We start from the raw sequence: 20,784 nt of genomic DNA on the forward strand, positions 1-20,784 counted from the left end.
GGAAAGACTTAATTAGAAACGGAACCTGTCATCCCAAAGGTCTCCGATTTGAACCCAGCCAAGTAAATAATAGCCTGTATTTGTTACAGTTTGACAGTTACATTCTCTGCGTTATGTGAATTGATGGTTCAAATCCACAAAGGTGTCCACAGGGCTAGGCCCATGGTTACTGGCACTACTTGATAGCTTTCTGGCAGCTTCAGGAATCATATGAGGCTTGGAATGGAAATGGCACTTGATCTATCTGCCCACTCCTGACATTCGCTCCTTTTGGGTCAGGGTCGAAGAAGGTTGGTGGGGTAATGTGAAGAGGCCTGCGTGGCCAGCAGAGTGTCTGTCTGTTCTGTGGATAAATGGAGCCCTTTCAGTTTCTGAGGCTGTCAACCTGGTGTGAGCAATAAATTTACTTGTGGGCAGAAAACAGAAAAGAAAGCAAGACTACCACGTCTGTGTTGAAAGGTCTCTTGTTCATCAGAAGGAAGCAATGTAGGAAATGGAGGCGGCAAGGTCTGAATAATTGTTTTTTCTGGGCTAGAAATGCAGTAACTTCTCTAGCAGATGAATGAAGAGTTTTGTCACTTCTTTCCCCCTAATTATCTTGAGTTCATTGTAGATATTTTCTGTGGCAAACCTTTTTTCTGTTTATCCAAGAGACATCACTGACTGAATAATCAATAAGCCTTTTTCTCCTTCATCTATTCAAGCATTAGACTGAGATATTGAATGAAAGAAGAGGGGGTCACCATCACAAATATTTTAGGACTATTGACAGTCTTTCTCTACTAGGTACTTGAGGAAAAAAAATGCTCAAAGGTCTACTGATATTCTTTTAATGATTAATACTTTTGATGATACAGGTTTATAAATATGCTTTGTATACATTATAGAACTAAGGCACCCAAAACATTAGTACTGAGATGTCAGAATTAAAACTGATGTATTCTACGACAGAAGTATATACTCATCCCTTGCTTTTTTCCTCTTCATTCTTAAATTACGTCATGTTCCTTCTTTATTCTACCACAGTCTATAATTCTCCTGTCTTTTTAATTGATTTGGTTCATCCCTTAAATGGATACAAAATATTAAAAGCAAGAGATTTATAAACAAAATTGGACAAAAAAATCCAAATAGCACTTTTAACCATTTCAAGCAAAAGTCTGAATTTGTGATTCTTTTTTTTTAAATACATATCTTACAAGTTGTAACACTGTTATAAATTCTAAATCTGCTCTTACTCCTACATCCATCCTTACATTATATTGGCAGATATTGCAAGTAGTGAAACTAAAATGTAGAAGAAACTAAATAGAAAATTATTTGGCTTTTCAGACAGCATTGAGAAAAATTTTTAAGCAGCTATCATTTTTCCTATCACTTCAGTCATTGCAGCTTTTTTTAAAAAAAGTATTATTTAAAGTAATACTGGCATTTTATTCCGTGAAAAAATATTCATGTTTTGCACATTTTCAGTATAAAAGTGTCTTACATACTAAGTTACTGAAAATCAGATGGAAGTAGAAGCATTATTTGCTACTTGACAAGCTGCTCTCTCTCTTGCAGCAAGATGCAGAAGTGGATACACTTGCATTTATGATATATTGCTCTTGCTAACTTCTGTCTTCATTTTGAGAACTCCAATTCCCTCATTTTCCTGGCCCCTGTGATGGCCAGTCTGACACTTCTTTTAACAGGCTTCTGCTGCAGTCACCGGCACTTTATATCACACAGTCCCTGACTAGGGCCACCCAAGTGCCCTTTCTCACCGTATAGGCTTGATGTCCCAAACTCACCTGTCACTAAATTTATACTGCTTTTGCATTATTCCCTTTTGGTCACTGAGCCGTACTCTTCCCTGAGTCTGAATGGGCATGGTCTTTTCCTTAATTCTGTATCACAATGCTATGTTATTTTTCTGCATTATTTTAGCAAAGAATTTGATATTGGATTTGTGCCACTGGCAACCCTGACCTTACTGATGATTGAACATGCTGAAGACATTTTCAAAATCTATGAAATTATGCAGTAGAAATACGAGCTGTAGAATACATTACTTTTAGATCATATTTATTTGCTGAATGGATAGTGCAGAAGTGACTTCACATTTTGCATTGGTTGAGTTTAAAATCAACCTCTGCAAATAATAACTAAATAGTCATATGGAGTTCATTTAGTTACTGTGGCAAGAGGTGTAAAGTGGGCAGAATGGATGTAAAACTGTTAGGCAAGGGTTCATAATATTATGGCAAAACCCTATGCATATTCATCTTCCACATACCTTGTTCTTAGAGAATAACCGATTCCTCCATTTCTTAGAGAACTTTATCTCGCCGAAATAATTTTATAGGGTACTAAAATTATCCTAACAGAAATGATTGTCAGAATGCATTGGACTAATGCTTATGGTTATTAGTGTTTATTGTTAATGATAAAAAAGAAGTTAATATAGAAACTGTTAGAATAGCAGGAGAAATCCAGGGAAATTCAGCTTGGTCTTGAACCAAGCTAGGACTGGGTAAGTGTTTGGCTGGAGCTGGGGAAGGCCTTGCAGTGTGACTTTCTTGGCCTCTACCTGGCTCTATCTGCTGTTTGTCAGCTGAGGAACATATCCCAAAGGGAAGGGGAAAGTCAGGGAGAAAACTGTCCGTGGCTCTTCCTTCCTTCAGCCCGAGTGCCCTTGCTGCCTGTCAGCTATTGTATGGGAGAGAAGTGGTGCCAATCCCATGTCAGTTAGAGCCTGAAATCAGTTTTTAAATCGATAATCTACAGGAAATTGCATGTTCTTTAAAATGCAACTGAGAAATAGATAGCAATGCTTTTGATAAACATTACTAAATTGTGGCCATTTTACATTTGTGCGCGCGCACACACACGTACACCTGAGTATGTGCCTTGAACCATTTGTGACCCCTTTGAAAATGTGTTAGTAATAACAAGATCACGGTAAAACAAGTTGCTTAAACAGGCAAACAATAAGGTATGAGAATATGTATAGCATACACCTATAGTATAACTGCTCACACAGATACGGGAACATGAATTAAACATCATGTACATAAAGAAATAGTAACTCTAGGGAGAGTATATGTGACACTGTTACAGTATTTGTTTAGCTATGGAAACGTCTGTATTTAAATTGGCAGAAGTTGCGCTGAAATCTCAAACAAGTAACCTAGTCAAGAGCAATAATCTAAAAGCAAGTATAAGGACTGTAAAATAGCATGATTGTTTAGTTAACGTAGTTTTTAGTATAAATAGAGTTTCGAGTCAGCATGACTTGGACTAATGACCAGTACATTAAAAAAAAAATTAACGCTTCAAACTAACAGCATGTTAGCAGCTAATTCGTGCATTATTTCAGTATCATTCATAAATTACTTTTGAATCCTTTGACTTAAGAAAAAGAAAATCCCACAAATCCTACTTTTGGTCAAAGCATAAGACTATAATTAACTCGGCATGTGCTTTTGAATTAAGAACACAGTGTTCTGAGCTTTCTTAAAAAGCTTTTAAAAATGTTGGGGGAATACTTTCATAGAGCCTTATTTACTGAGCAGAGTTTTAAGATTTGTCACATATGAAGTGATGTTAATTAAATATTGTTATTTCTTTCTGTCAATCAAGTAAGGTTAAGCTTTTTTTCTTACTTGAACAAAAAGGGAAGTGAAACAGGTGAAAATATATAAAACAGCTGTGAGGAAAACAAGAGGAATAACATAGTAGGAATTTAATTAGTCGGAATTTATGGGTGATGCAGAAGTTTTAGGTGCTAATTCCAAAGCATTGCATTTTTTGCAATCCTCATACCATTTGAACATTTTTGGACTTTTTGGCAATATATCATTTACCTAATGAATGTAGAAAATAAATGTAGTGGCAGAAGGCCAGTTTTTGATACATGCGTATGGTTTATTTAAAGTCATATTTGCAAACATGTTTAATATGGCTGTCACTGAAACCTTCTTTTTATTAAACCAAAATGTTGTTAATCAGAATCCCATTTAATGCTGCTTCAGCTCTTTCGGATGCTGTAGGCATATTTTTAAGACAAAATGAGTTATTGTTTGTATAAGGTATTAAAGTATTGCTGATAATGTCTCCCCAAACCATGAATTTTAAAATGATGCATGTTTATATCTTTTTACTTCTGTTAATGTGCATAAGCCTGTGGTTGTGTCATATGTGCAAGGACATCTTCAGGACAAGGTTTTCTAGAACTTTCCCTTTTGGAAGAAATGAAAATTGGAGTATAATTACATGACTTGAAATGCTGGTACTTAAATCCACCACCAAACATCATATGGTCTTCTATATAGCTATTACAATTGACAATTCTAAGGACAAAACCAAGCAGCAGCTACGGACATATATAATAACAGCTAAGCTATAATGCTTCATCAATGTATTAAGCTTGGAGAGTGTATTATTGCCATAGGGCTCTATTAATACTGTCAGTATTGAAACCTTTGAAGGCGTGAAAAGCACCCAGGAAGAAATGTGGAGCTTGTTTTAGAGTTTCTTCTTGCTTTCTGCTTAATGGGGGAGAAAATTCTGCGTGAACAGAACTAAATTCATGGGGGGAATTCTGCCTCTAAATCTTTTGTTTCCAGGCTCTTCATGTTTTATTGTGGTCTTTGGAAACAGTGTGGCCCATGGATGATCTAGAGTCATGAAAGGCTGCTTCAAAAATTTCAGTGCTTTTGAAATCGTGGAGATACTGAGGTAATATTTCATGGAATGAATCTCTTCTGTAACTCCACTCTGGAAAATTCAGAAGTCTGTACCAAATGATGTCTGTAGTTAGTTTTTTCACTTCGTCCTGGATAACTGAGGAGATACGGGAGCCTTGATGAACAAGAATTATTTTCCTTTATGATGTTCTTTGTTTAATTAAATAAATACCAGTTATTTAAAAAAACAAATATAATTTCCCCCAATTTTAAGACTACATGATTTAAAGCAACTTAATTTGCATTGGAAATAATCATGCTTTAAATAGCCAATATATTTTTTATCATTTAGGTATATATTTTTTTTCTGGTACAGTATTTAGGTTTTCTTTTACAATTTCCCCCTCCTTGAAGATATTCAAAACTTGACTGAACAAGTACCTCAGCAACCTGAGCTGCTGTGAGCTGGAGGCAGGAGTTGATGACCTCCAGAGGTCCCTGCCAACCTACATGATTCTGTGGAGCTCCACCACCTTGACCAAACCTCACGGACTGAACTGTTGAGCATAAGACAACGAATGTCTGTAGGTTGAATTTAAAAAGTCGGGCTTTTAAAGTGAAGAGCTCTGATGGACTGAGTAGAAAAGGACACATAGTATGTACTGAGCACTTACACTTTACTTTGAATAAGGAAACAAAACATTTTGCTTATAATCAGCTTTTTGTTTATAGTAAGCTTCACTTTCTGGATCTTGTATACTCAAACAGATACAATTATGAAGTATTCTAGTTTCCTTATTTTATTAAAGAAAAATAACCAAAATATTACTATCCATGAGCATTTTTAAGGGCTCTGAATTTTGGAACTAGGATTTCTGCATGTCCTCTTTGGATTGGGAAATGATAACAGTACAAAGTGCAGCATCTCTAGCACTTCAAATAATCTGGGAGAGCAGAAAGCTACTCAAACCTGAAGCAGTTTTGTTTAATAGTACAAGATATTACCAATTAGCGATTAAATTAATCGATTTGCCCTGCATTAGCTATTCATTTTGGTACTGACTGGTAAGCAACATATTATGCATCTTTGAAAAAGTCTGTTATACTTTGATCTGCAAATATTTTATTAACAGAGGCTATAAACCACAATGAGTGGCTCAGTTGTGGGTGGTTTTTTCATGCTTATTTTGATGATATAGCAGTATCTTGGGATGACATACTGTAGTGAGTGAGGATAAATATGTGTTGCCAAGGTCTAAACAGCAGCAATATGGAAGTAATTCAGCAGTCAGTTTCACTCAAAGTTTGAAATCTGTGCTGTATTAGAGGTATGCATAGAAGCTGTGTTAATTGCTAGCTTGTTTTCCATATGGTTCTGTTTTAATGGAGCACATTTGTTGCAGATGGTTGGAAAGTGGGTTGGACAGTGTCTAAACTGGCTATGAGTAATTCTTACAGTGATTATACTATACTTTAATGTTTAACAGTTGTCTTTGTAAACTTCTTTCATTCACAGTTCCCTTGCCATTGAAATGTGGTCCAAGATAACTGAAAAGTATTCTTCTTTATTTAAACTTGGCCTTAGAGAAGAGCAAGAGCATGGGGTGTGTAGTCATCTTTTCCCTGATTCAAATTCAAAACCACACCCCAAATTGGTTTCTTCAGATGGGTTATCTCCATCATTATTATGGTTTGCTGAGCGTATTTAGCTGAGGTAATGGGCTCTAAGACCAGCCACTTGAAGAACTGAAGTGACCTTAACAAATGCTAGAACTGGCTTTGTTCACACCACAGTGCTTTCACCTCTTCATTGGTTTGCAACTGACTATAGCCATTTTGGATACTAATAGCCGTTTCTTGTTTGCAAGTTTTAATATTGCTAACTCAGACTTGAGGACACTAAATACTTGCATTATGTTGAGGTGAAACTGAAGGTACAAATGCAGCAACATTTTGTTGTAGATCAATTTAGTGATGACATGCATGACGAATCTTTCATCTATTAGCCTGGTGTTTTAACAGTTCATCTATGAATTAATCCTAAATCCATAGAGGAAATTAAAATACAGAAGATTGTCGAGCACAGATGTAGTTGATTCTTATAATAGGTTATTTGGATCTCTTGTGACAAAGCTTGTATGACTGACTTTCCCTTTGCTGACGACTACAGTGAATGTCATAGTCCAACTCCAGTCAATGGTTCTTAGAAAAGAAAAAAAGAGAGCTACGGTTCAGTGGGTTTCTCTACCATTTTTACTGTTGTTTTCTCACATTGTCACTAAAATATTCTCTTTGTTATCTGAATGGGACATGGGCTGACTGGCCTAGCTCTGTTTACCTGATTGTGTGAAAAGTCTTGGTTAAATCTGTTAGGCCTTGGAGGCCCAGTAACCTGCTAAGTGCTATAGAGCCTGAAAGACATTATGTCCTTGGACTAACTTGTCTCTTCTACTTACAGCTGTGTGTGATAGATAAAACAAACTTACATATAAAAGACAGGGGTAGATGTAATTTTAATACACTTGTGGACATGTTAATGAGTAGCTGCATTTTTCTTATCCTAAAGTGTATAAAAATCCATACGGAATAAGGTGTATTCTATAGTACGGCAGAAAAATAAAACAGGCCAAGTTTAAAAGAAAGCCTTTTTCTCTGGCTATATCACAAACCTGCTCAATTGGAATTGATAATTTGTTTGAAGTGGTAGGAAATCCACTTACTACAGCTAACAACGTAGAATAATGTAGACCATTTGGCAGTTAGCACTAAGATGTCTAAACGACAGCTTTGATGCAATAATACTATAACTTGAAGATTTACCTAATTTATAATTTTTCTCAAAGTTTTCTCCTGCTCTGTGCCGCTGTTTGGTGTGGTGCTTTGTCTGCGCTAACCGAAGTTTGGTTTGAAACATGTTTACATTTGATTGGTGTTTTTAGATTTTGATAGCTGCTAGTTCCTCTCTGCAGACGTAACCTTTTAAAATGTCAGTTTTAATGTACAAATTTTATGAGAATAAAAAGACTTTTTAAAATACTAATTTTAGACTCCTCTGCTGAGCTTGTAGTCAGCTGCTGTTGTTTCAGGCTGAGTCTTGGAAAATTAAGTCAGTGCTCACTATAATAAAATGTGTATTCTGGACTTCACGAGGAGAAAAAAATAGTTTCCTTTTAAATTCTTTTTCTGTAACTGTTGCACAACTGCGAAAGTAATCTTCTGTCCTTTTACTTGTTGATATTTACCCTCCTTCCTTCCTTCTTTCCATCCGTCCTTCTGTCTGTGTCTAACGTGCTGGATTTCCTGCAAGAGAGATTTCCTCTCCTCTTAGGCGACAGTCCTCCCTGAGAGGAGTAATGTCAGGTATATAAGATTTCATCTTGTGCTCTGTAACAGAAAAACCTTACAAATTAGGTGTACAGTTTATCAAATATTTCATGTAAAGCATGGTTTAAAGAGTTTTTCTCTCTGAAGGTGACACAATATTAAATTGCTGCTAAAAGATCTGATAATTTTCTGTAATCTTAATTGCTCCAGCTTTTCCTGTAATTTGTCATATTGTCTAGGTTGCTGTGTCATATACTCCATTACAGAGGTGACACTGAAATTCAAAAGGAATGGAAGCTTAAGCTTTTCCCCCTTCCAGTGTCCCTTGTTCTAAATCAGAAAAGCAACACTTGTTTTGGCTTCAGGGAGCTGTATGTTCAAGCTCACAGCTGGAGGTATGGTGCTGCAGTGATGGTCACCAGTGACGGGAAAGGGAGAGTATAATGAATTAAAAAACTGAGCAAAAACACCACCACATAAAAAACCCTCAGGATTAAAGGCAAGCACTTCATTCTTTTCTCTCTCAAAGCTCCCATATAAATTGTGCACACAGATGAAAGAATTAGAGAAGGGAATATGTTCAGATTTTAAATATCAACAAGATATATTTGGTTGTGATATTGCCTCATATGGAACGAGATTTTCTTTATCATCTTCCAGTTACGTTCCCTAAAATTGTGTCTTTTTGGTCATGATTCTTTTCAAAGAAGTAGCAGAGCTAAGCCTTTCCATTTAATTGTAGTAAAATTTTGCCCTAAAGTGGAATAAAAAATTATTTTTTTTTACTAGTTCATATAGAAAAACATATAAATGTAATAATATTTTAACTATAGTTTGTATAGATCTCTCCCATTTAAACGCTATGCAAATCTTTCATACTGCAGGGCAAACAACTGTGAGACTATAATGTGTGGTGTAGCAAGCATACACCATAAATTTGATAATCATACTTGTGAGTTCTTCATATTTCATATAAAGAATCGGGAAGAATAAAAATAGAAGAAAAAGAGCACACAATGGAATTATGAACATCAGTGTGTAAAAGAAATAGGAAAAGATTACCTTGATCTTCTGCAGTTGCCTGTGCTAAAACTATTATGCCGAATACCAATCGGATGCCGTGAGTTATAGTGGAATATGGGAATATTATGGAATCAGAATTCCTTTCAGATGGAATTATTGTTGAAGTCCTATTATTTCCCCATGTGTTCTGGCTGATGAAATAAGGAAAGGACCCTTTTAATGGGGGCAAGAGGAGACTTTACTGCTCAGCTTGTACATGTTATCCAGCTGGACTGATGGGCCACTGTTTAGAGAAACACGGGTGGGAGGCTATTTTAAAAGAAAATGAAAAAAACATTTGTTTAACTGCGTGGCAACACAAATATTTTACCAAGTGAGGGCTGACTGTGCATTTCATTATGACAAAAGGTGTAGGCTTGAGGGGAAAAAATAAAGCAAAACACTATCTCTCTAGGATTTAAGATAATCACTCTATAGGTGATTATCTTAAACTTCTATATAAATGTATGTATTTAACTCTTTCATTTCTCGCATCCCTCTTCTAATCTGAAGTAGTCCATCGGAAGGAAGTGGTCACCAATGTTTCCTATCAAATGCAGACGCTAGGCAGAAGTTCCTGGGTTTTTGTAGGGAGTCCCTGAGCTCTCCCAAGATGTTGCTGTTCTCATTCTCCTCCCCTTAGTTCTGCTTCCTCCTCTCTTGCCGAGGCATCTGTTCCCTGAGGCTGCTCATCTGTGGCACCTGCTCTGTCCTGCACCTTGTGGTGTCCTCTTTCAGGTACCAGAGCTGAGAAATGGCTACATACTTCATCTGCTCTAACTGGTGGGCTTTGAAGAAAAGGCTGAGAACACAACCTAATGATTTTGCTTAAATGTAACTGTACATGTAGGTATATATACCTACATATATATGTGTGCATCCACACGTATGTATCTGTGTGTATATATATCTACAAGATTATTTTTATATATATGAAAAGTCAGAAAAACTGTGTTTTCAAAACCCATTTGGGATAATCATATTTTTCACAAATGTTGAAGAAACCAGGCAGTTGTACAGCTCATTCTCTGCAAGACTTTTATAACCATGCTAAGTTAGCTTGGTGGAACACTGAATTGATTACAATAATTAAAAACTTTAGGTGGTTCACTTATTTGCTTTACTTTGCTTACTAAACTGCTTTAGTTTCCATCAGTGTGACAGAGTTTCCAGCTGTGTCAGCAGTGGAAATTTTGTAAAGATTTATATATACCCCAAAATATTAATATATACCAAAAATGACACATTTTCAAAATCTATTACCCTAAGCTTTTTGAGAGTGAACTATAAATGAGTCTCTATACTGTAGTTAAGAGTATCCTCTTTCTAATAGGTTATATATTTTAATTCCACTCTTTAGAAATGAAAGATTTAAAATCCTGATAATTATATGGGCAGAAGAAATGAGTGCCCAAAGATTGGATGGTGCGACAGGTATACCTTTGGAGGGATGTTTAATGTGTGAAAATTTGATATATGGGGTTTTAAAAAGTGTAGTGAAAGTGCCTGCTTGCAGCACCTTCCAGGTCTGAAACACTGTGTGGCACAGCTCCAGAAAGATCTGTCAGCCTGAAAGCTGTTGCAGCTGGAGCTGGATTTCAGTCTGAACCTAGGAAAGATATGTACAGGATATAGCATGTAAACAAAGTGCACTCACTGTCCTGACTTGATTAATTTGTCTGTTCTGATCCACTTTATAATAAAACAATGCAGTAGTATGACTGGCTGATTGGGTATTGAAAGCTCCAACATTAGAGAAAGAGAAAAAAACCCCAGAAAACCCTAAACCTTTATGTTCATTTGTTTGGTTTTGTTTTGTTTTTAAGTGATACCTGTTTCAGACTGCTTAGAGATTTGGTTTCCCTCATTCCCTCTTTTTATCAGCAGATCTCAAAGCAGTTTAGAAAGGTGATTTATAAAGGCTTTGTTTCTCCTGTTTTACACATGGGTAAACTAAGGCATAAAAAGGTAATCAGCATGCCAGGTACTGAGTCAAAATATGCCTTACTCTTCTGTATGCCCCCTTCATGAGGCAATACCGATTGGGAAATTTTGACTAGTGGGAAAATGGTAAGTTAAATGCTGAAAGGTGCCTAGTGAATTATTTTTTGAGGAGGTATTGAAATTCACCACATGGATATCTTTTGTGTGTGAGTATGATGCTGTAATTATGTATGCATGATGTCTTCCTGTGTATGAGCTATTTCATGTTGTGTTCCCCAGCAAACTGAAATCCCTTAACAGTTACTTTTGGCCCAGTTTCTCTTGAAACCTAGCCTGTGTTTCTGAAGTGAGATGCAAGCCAAATTTGCATATGGATAATTTTCTTTTCACTTAATTGGGGTGAAATTTTCACGTAATTTGTGCAGGCTACTTTTGCATGCTAGAATGCAAAAATATTTTTTGAAATGCTCATTGAGTATATTATCTGCACTTTGAAGTATACAGGTAGTTTTTCTATTACGTATAATATGAAATAATTTATCAACTTAATTTCTGACGTTCAGTATAAAATCAGTGATGAATTGCATAGATCAGTATTCTCTTGCAGAAGACAGTTTGGAATGTAATAGACCTATCATTTATTGAAATCAAGTGATAATAGCCAGAAGAGTGGAGTTGACTGCTTGTGTGATTTTTGTTCCATCATTTATCTAGTTTATATTCAGGACTAAAAAAATTAGCAGATATGAAAATATGAAGACTCCAATTGCAAAGAGAGTTTAAGATGTTAGGTCAAAAGTTCAATGGTATGTTCATAGGGGCAACAGTTCCAAAACCAAATAAGAAATTTATAAGGGATTTGAACAGTTTTGTACATTATATCACAAATCAGATGGGAATGATGTTTTGGAATGAGATGGGATATCTAGGATTGCAAGAAGAGTTAAATAGTAATAAGAATTTCTAGTGGTGAATGTGGTATTCTGATAAGTGACTTGAATTCAAATGTGTAAGTTGCTTGATCCTGTAGTTCTTAGGACTGAAAAAGCACTACTTTGTATGGCCCAAATGCAGTCTTTTGGAAACCCAAAGAACAGACAGGTCTGCTTTCTCTCATCTGACAGATATACAAAGCTGTGCATACAGTGATACCAGTATGGACTGACCAGGTGGAATAGGATGCGGAGAACCTGTAGAGAAGGATGCATGGAAAAAACTGAGATAGGTTGTGCATAATGGGACAAACCCAAAGAGCTGTTACTGGTGCTCAGAGATAAGAACTATTCTTGTTTCACAGTATATGAAGATAGAGAAAATTGCTGTTCTATGTAATCAGTGCTAGTGGTTGGGGGCACAAGCTGGTAATTTGAAGAACAGGATTGTGTTCCATTGTATGACTGTTATATGGGTTCCATTACGTATATATAGTTCCATATATATAACTCCATTATACAGGTTCAATTTTATATATATAAAAAACACACACACTAATCTGTGGGGCTACTTGAGTAAAGAAAAACATATTTAGAAGGAACCGACTTCCCTTTCCTTTATGTCTTTGGGTCAAATATGCTTATATTATTATGCGTAATGATTTGACTTGGTGATTTTTTCTGTAGAAATACATTTTATTCTGCTATGCATCAGTGCAGAGCATATTGTGACTTTTGCTTGGGTGTGTGAAAATGATGTTCAAAGAAATGAGAAAGTAGATTGTCTCCTCTGCTCTGTATTGGCCACCGGAGTTTCCAGGATCAACATGATAGAGCACTATAGTTATTCAGAGATGTACTTTAATGGACCCAGTTGAACTCGTAATGTATCAAAGCCCAATCAGTGTCTTATTCTGCACCAAACGAGCATGATTGCTGAGTATTTGACTGCTTTACTAGTGTATCTACTGTGCCACGCCACTAGCTGCTGCTGTGCCAGCTTGACTCGTCAGATTCCTACATTGAAATCTTAGATTACTGGATTACTGTTCTTCTTTTACATATATTTCTATGTACTACATGGATATTCAGCAAAAACCACAGGACACAAAGTACTGTATTCATATAGGCACTGATTGTTCTAATGCTGACTGTATACAGACTGTACCTGGACAGCTCTCTAGCTGGTAAATGTGAAATGATGCAGATAATTTGCTATCTAAGCAGCTCTGATCTTAAAGCATGAATTCACATTCTGTGTAGGATACTAATGCAGATTTTATTACTTGTTCACTAAAAGAGCATTGGCATATTTCATATATTTTAAGGAACAAATAGAACTTTTGGGAAGCGGTGTATTTGCGTTATGCATATCAATGCAGTAGCCATCGCAAGATGACTTTAAAATACACTGTTAGGATGAATTCTACAAACACAGTATGTGCACAGCCACACATGAAAATAATGGTAATTTCCTGACTGTGAGTTTTAAAGGATAGACCCACCTATCACTTTGCACAAAGTCTATTTTACATTAGATGTTAGCGTATTTTTTATAAATAAACTTAGCAGTGTGTTTTCTGTCTCACAGAGGTGGTCTTATTCAGGAAAAAATAACAACTAAGACGCAGCCAAGGAACACTAGTGCATGATACATGTGTCTGTGAAAACAGGTTCTCGTATCTTAAGATGTGATTATCTTGGCAGAACAGAAGCTAAGTTTAAATAAATAAATAAATAAATGGTGGTACTGGTCGATGACAGTGATATCTCGAAGTTGTAGAAGAGTACTGTGAAGTTCAGCATATTTTTAACCAGATAGAATACTACTACATAGTCAATTTTATTAACGTTTTGTTTACCGGAATTCGTTTGCCACCAAGTAAGTGGTGAGTGTTAAGTAAATTGAAATTACTCTCTCTGCAGATAAGTGTGTTTTCCCTTTTTATGTAGGTCATTTCAGTGACTTGCATGCAATTGTGTTAATATTTTCAAGGGCAAGTTGTCAATTTTTTTTCAGGATTGGGACTGTATTGTGAGGGAGTGTTGTGGCAACAACGTGGCAGAATCTGGCCTGTGCTGTGTAAAATAGAGACAAGCAATACAGTGTTGACACATGGGTTTGAGATGAAACCACACCCATGGTCCTTTATGTATTATGATTTGCTTAACCTGGCTGGTTTGTAATTTATCTGGAGTGGAAAGCACAATTCAATTCCTCTGAGTAGTGGTTTTGGGGGCATTGGGATTTGGAATCACACAGTACCTTTTCTCTGGACTGATGAACTTTTAAGTAAAACATGATGCAATAAGGGATTAAAAATGGTTGAAAGTCCCCTTTGCAGTCATTTTTGTCCCTTACTGGTCAATTAGGGATCACTTGAAGGGCGGGAGACTTCCGCGAATGAACAGACATCGAGTCCAGCACAGCTTCTCAATATCTCATCCAACTTCCTACTACTGTGATCTCAGAAGAACACTGTCACGCTGTGCTGGTATGTTTGGAGGGGGTTGGACCGGGATCTTTATGGCAAAGACGCCAAGTTACAGAGAGAGAGCCTTTTTTTTCTTAATTGTTGGCAAAAAAAACAGGTCCAGTGGGGTTAATCTTGACTGCCCAGCTAATTACTCTGGACTTTTCAGAAAGGTATTCTTTGTGATGCTGAACAGCAGCCTCTGCTGCTGTTGTTTGGACCCAACGTTGGCACTGTCAGCAAGGTTTAGCTTCTTTGGTGGTATGGGGTTGTGTGCCTCGAGGTACTGTGTGACATTTCAGCTTGCCAGAGATGTGGACTCTGTGACTGGAGAAGGGTTGGGTCTGTGCACAGTTTAGGTGGTGCAGAAGACTAACGAATATTTCTGCAGCTACAATTTCAAAAATGGAAGTCACCTATGATACATTTTGTCACTGGGAGATGAGAGTTCTTTTCTTTTGAAATTTTATGTGAAGTGAGTAAGTTTGCTAAAACTCAAGTATTCAAAACAACAGAGCTTCAAGTACCATGAGGCTTAAGAAAAAGTTTTCTATTTGGTTTAAGCCTGTGAAGTCGCATTATCAAACTTTCTGCTGTAGCATATTTTAAGAAAATATCACAAGACTTGTGAAAAAATTTTGAGATTTGGCACCTCTAGCTTAATTTTATGTGTTCAATGAATTTGTTACAATGAACGGTAAACTGAGAAAGGACAAAAATATACCTGTATTTGGGGTCTTTTACTGCATTATTGCCTTTTTGTGAACAAAGCACAGAAGCAGAACTTATCACAGCAAGGTGGGGCTGGCTCTTTTCAGATTTACAGAAATGTATCTGTAGTTTCTGTCTGACAGGGTAAGAATTTTCCGTTCCATGCTTTTCTCTGTGCCTTGTCCAAGTATCGCCTGGCCCATGGTGGTTTCAAATGTTTTTCTCTTTCCTTACAGTGTCTGAATGGGCACAGACTTCTTTCCAGTTAACATACAACAATCTCTTGTGCTGACTACTGAACTCTGATCTTTGGCTGGATGCACGCTTGTTTCTCTAAGCACATGTGGTGCAGGGTAGACCTGGAGTTGGGTAATTCATAAGAGCTGGGTATTATTATTATTACTACTACTTGAAAGGGTCTGTATTATTTTGCACAGCAGTGTGGTCACCTGGCAGCAGGTCATTAGCATTTTAGGTTTCTTTCCTTCACAACAATGCACAACATGCTAATTAGAGCGTTTTGGAAGCTAAGCAACCTGTTTTAAAATCAGACATTTTAATTTGCAGCTTTAATGGCTGTATTATAATAACTGGCTTGGCTTGGGGGAGAGGGGGAGAGAAGCACTTCTCATGTTCCAGTAGCAAGGCCCAATATAACAGAGGCTGACAAAATTAAAAACCTCATAATGTGACCTTTGCCTGGGATAAAAGGCTGTTTCATAACAATTTCCTTTTGTTCTTTGGTTTAAGCCATTACTCCAGAAGGAGCCTCCGATTAATCTAAGTAAATGCATCATTACAGTCCTAATCCATGTCCTTCTGTCAGTGTCTGTTTTAATTAAATAAGAAACACTAGCAGAAAGATATCACGCACAAAGCTGTGATTGGAGAAAGAGGGTTGTTTGATCAGGGTGAGATTAAAAAAGGCTTTACTGTTTTGTCCTTTTGCTCTCGATGCCATAATGTAGGTTAAAGGAAGAAAACTTGCCTCATAGTTTAGCACATTGCTCCCCATTACAGTATTAAAATAACCAAATTTACCAATGAAACTGTCCCAAACACCAAATTAATTATATACAGAACATTCACAGACAAATGGTACAGCAACCTGCTTTGAGTAATTTGACACATTAATATGTTTGGGACTGTATACACAGTTGGCCAGAACTTGTATTCAAGTGCAGGTTTTTTTTATATTAAATAAAACATTGAGTAAAACTATTGATGAATTTAGGTACTTTCTTTCTTTTAGTACTTGTGGCTTACAAATTGTAAACATGATCTATTGCAAGCCTTTGATTTTTTAAAAATATTTTTATTTCTCAAAAAATCAGGATAATTATTTTGAAGTGATGAAGAACCTATTTAATAAATGTTGTAACATCTAGCTAGTTAATATTGCCAAAGCAATACATATGTAAGAGACTCTTCCTCAAGGTAGTGTTTCAACATCCCTGTGGTGAGGGTTTTCTCCCATATCCAGGCTATTATTTGATGTAATGAAAAGAGAAAGTGTGCAACACAGAGATTGTTAATTAATTTAGCCTAACAAGATGAAGATAAATGGAGCAAAGCATGGATTGAATGAAGCAAGAGGTCTTATTTACAATTTAATACTTCTTTATATTAGGCATTTTTCAATTTACAACAGAAAAGACCCTGAGTTTAAAGAAAATGTTCTGTGAGTACATGCAAGACAACTTTACATTATGCAAGCAGTTCTAAGAACTGCTGAAAATGCCTTTTGGGTTAACCTTTAACTTTACGTTTTCTTCCCCTTTTTTTCCTTTTCACATTTTTTTCTCCTTTTGATTTACAATATGTTGATAAGAACAAGAAAATATTAAAACGTAAACTTTTTTCCCCTAGAAATAAATAGCAAAGTACCAATAGGTACTCTTGCAAGCCCAAATTCTGTTGTTTCTGATTGTTTATATTAACCTAGAGTCAGCTTATTTTTGAGCAATTTGTATGTAGAAAGATGCATTAAGAGAGGTAACTATAAAAAAATACAATAAGACATGATTTTAAGTTCTGTTCCAAAGTGTAAATCTGTTATTGCTTATATGTTTTCAACTATTCTATTGCAGTGAAAGCTGAGAGAAATCCAGGACAGTGTTATTTAGCAATGATTTGATGTAATAAAACTATGATTTTTGATTTAGGAGAATATTTTTTTTTCAAGATCATGTTTATCTTAACATTTTGTGAAAAGCTGTAGATTTTACTTTCTTATCAATTAAAAAAAAAGTTAAAAAATATTCCAGAGGTTTTAGATATCTCTTCCTCCCAGTCCCAATTTTAAATAAAGAATATCCTAAGCTAACAGTAAGTTACAATTTACATCCGTTGAGTCACTACATTCAAGGTATATTATTCAGTTTCCCAACTACAAAGTTTAGGGTATAATTCTATGGAAGAGGTGAAAAAAAAATAAGGTCTATCATTTTTAATATCTGATAACTAACCAAACAAAAAAGTCCTGTGTTGTGACTGACTTAGGCATACCTTTATCAATTTGATCTAAACCCAGAATTCTAAATGATGACCAAATATATTAGTAGTTTGTTGGTTTTTTTTTTTAATGAAACATCTTCTTTTTTACAGATGAATTGGGTCTGTCCACTATTTGACCTTCTGTCATGATTTCTGTCTGCAAAGGAAATGCCTGCCTTCCTTTTGCAGTAGCTAGACAGGACAGCGTTATCTAGTGTCACTACAAGCAGTGGTCTCTACAAATAGAATTATTATGGTCCCTGTGTTTTTATCTTGGGGGTCATGAGCAAATCCATGCAACTGCTTCTAAAGATTTCAATAAATAGGACTTTTTATCCAGACAATTGCCTTTTATATTACTTTTAAACAAAACTACTAGTCCATCAAGACTTTCAAAAGGAAAACAATTCTACAGAGTGCTGGTATGGCAGCACAGACCAATCATTATGGCACCCATTCTCCAGTCCTTTATTTTTCAAGTCCACAACAATAGGTTGTTGATTCAATGGACAAGACCAGAACAATTAAGTTCTCTGTTTAGCAGCAGTGCAGCATTTTAATGCCCTCCTCTAATAATGGTCTCATTATTGTTATTCTAAGACTGGGCCTCAGGAGGAGGAATATTTGCTGGAGGTACGTCATTATTTTGCAAATTTCGATTAGCTCATCATGTTGTCTGTACTGTGAAAATTGTAGCTAATTAGGGCAGTCAGTTAGACTACCAGCTTTTGAGCTTATGAGTTAAAAGGTAGCACACTTGATAGGCCAATGATGTGAAAAAGGTGGTAAAAAGGGGGATTAGAGCTGTTGCCTTAGTAACTCTAACTTCCATCTGTGCGGGAACAATGGACCTGTGTTTCTCCTCCACCTTGGTGAAAAAAATGGTTTTGTTTTGAAAGGACAGGGCTTTTTATGACAATCTGGAATTCAGCCTAACGGGGTGTAGTTTTAGTTGTTAGGAGAGACCATTGGAGGATAGGAAAGATGAAAGGTCATGGCGAGCTCCAAGGACATGAAAGGTCATTGTCTCTTGTAACAATAGTGGATTGTTTTGTCCCATTATTTCCAGCCAACCACTCAGTCAGGTGATAGAAGAGATACCACCAGTTTAGTCAGGTGGAACAGGACAGAAAGATAATGCACCTTCTAAAGAACAAAAGATAACTATAATTTGCCTTTATTAAACAAAGTTGCACTTATTTGTGACCATCCTCTGAAAAGGGTTGTTTACTGACTTACTATTCCAGCCTGCTTTGTTCAGCACTGCCTCTGTAGGCCATCACATCTCTGGGAAGCAATCCAATGTGTTAGAAAATGTTGTTTAAGCTTTCTTCCCATGAAGAGGAGCACCCAGGAGTACCACTGATGTGATACTTAACAATAAATTTAGTTGTTGTAGCTTTCTCACGTTATTGGTGTTCTTAAAAGGTTTTCCTTCAAACACACACAGAATAAAATTAACTATAAATATGAAATAAATTTGCTTCAACACTTTATAGCATTTTATCATAAATTCTACAGCACATGTCATAGAAGGTTTACAGCAAACTGTATTAGGTGCTATAGAAGAGAGAGCAGTAGAGAGAGCAGAGGCCTACAGTTGTGTAAAAATAGATTCGCTATAGGACTGCTCTTACGTGAAGGGAAATAGATAAGTCTCTTCTGTGCTATGCAGTGACTTTTGGAGACTCTGCCCCTTTGTCTAAGGAAAAAACAAAATTATTATTTAATAAAACAGCTATAGCACAATTTACCAGGAAAGCGTTTCTGTTACTGAACAGAAATGTCACCTCTTATATTTTTCCTAGAGCATCCAAAAACCCAAGTCATTGTTTTCCAGAAAAAAACCACAAACCCTTTCTTATGATTTCTCCATTTTTACAGCATTATGCCTTAGTCATCCATGCGTCAAGTTTATTTTCCTCTTCCTCTTCCCTCTGTCCACAGTCAAAGCACATCCCGAGGTCCGTCTTATATCCCCCAAACAACGACTAGTTTCTTTAGGTCAGGATTTCTAGAATGTTTCACTTTCCTATACTAGATCTCTAAACCCCTTTACTGGGTTTGTTTTATAATCTTTTTACTCATTTCACAACAGAGCTGCCAAAATGTATCACATTCGTATGAAATGGATAAAATGTATGTAATTTGCTACTATTACCTTTGAAAAATAAAATTACATATAATTGTTAGGTATCCCATCTTAAACTGTTCTGACCTTATTTGAACTCCCCTTTTTAGCTATTCTGGGCCTCTCTTATCTCATTTTTACTCCTGGCCACTCTTGCTCTTGCTTTCTGACAACACAGATGGATGGCCTTGCACAAACTGATAACTGTGGTAATTTCTCAGCACACTATTCAATAATAAAAGATGTTATTTTCAGAATTCAGCAGGCATGTGTCGTGTTTACACGTACACCAAAGATGAGAGGTTGAGCAGTAGCTTCATGGGAGCGTGCTGTCTTATGAGCCATTGGACTTTACAGCTTTCAGTTTGTTGATGCATTGGTTTATTGGCTCTTAGGTTTAGTACGTAGAGTCTTTAAGAGAAAGAAAGTCTTATTCTAAGTACTTATAAGCTTTTAGTTAGTTAAGATAATCTATTCTTAAACTTTCTCTTTAGCTCTTTATTTAATTGTCATGTATGTACTATCATACGTTTTGTTATTTTTGTATTAAAATGAACTGAACAGTGTAGGCTGCTTAGTTCAAAATGGGAGCCCTGCAAAGGGTTAACCAGCAGAGAATTACAAATGAACTATCAGGAAAGTTGATTATTAATCCAGCAAGAGAGAAAATATCCTTCCAGTTAGCAAGAATTAGTACCTGAAGAGCTGATAATATTGTTCAGGCTGTTGGTGTGGAATGGCAAAGCCAGGTAAGCTAGACATCTTCTCAAAGGAATAAAGTCTTTTCTTTCTGTTTTTCATTGTAAGAGAGTTTAGTTTTCAAAAGAATCTTTGTTGATTTACTTAAACTGTCAGCATATGAAACAGCATATGTTGATCCTGTTTCCTCAAATGAATGAAAGAAATTAAAATTGTGCTTTAACTTTGGTAAGAAGATATATTTCTAAGCTATGCAATGTATGTAACTGTGAAATATTGTAACAATTCTTTAATGGTTTGTGATTAAGTGAGAGAACTGATTACAAAACCTGAAGAGTCCT

At 36.2% G+C, this 20,784-nt stretch overlaps 1 protein-coding gene across 5 annotated transcripts in view; it reads left to right on the forward strand.

The window, feature by feature from the left end:
- Positions 1-20,784, forward strand: part of SOX6 (SRY (sex determining region Y)-box 6) — a 375,092-nt gene that overhangs the window by 86,320 nt on the left and 267,988 nt on the right. The window contains exon 1 of one of the 5 annotated variants that reach the window (XM_009328556.1): positions 20,014-20,493. The exons of the other annotated variants lie outside the window; for them this stretch is intronic. The gene's annotated coding sequence lies outside the window, so the exon portion shown is untranslated. Of the gene's footprint in view, positions 1-20,013; positions 20,494-20,784 lie in introns of those variants that run through there. 5 annotated transcript variants of the gene reach the window in all.

Source organism: Pygoscelis adeliae, unplaced genomic scaffold (genome assembly GCF_000699105.1).
Source record: "Pygoscelis adeliae isolate BGI_AS28 unplaced genomic scaffold, ASM69910v1 Scaffold166, whole genome shotgun sequence".
NCBI lineage: Eukaryota > Metazoa > Chordata > Aves > Sphenisciformes > Spheniscidae > Pygoscelis > Pygoscelis adeliae.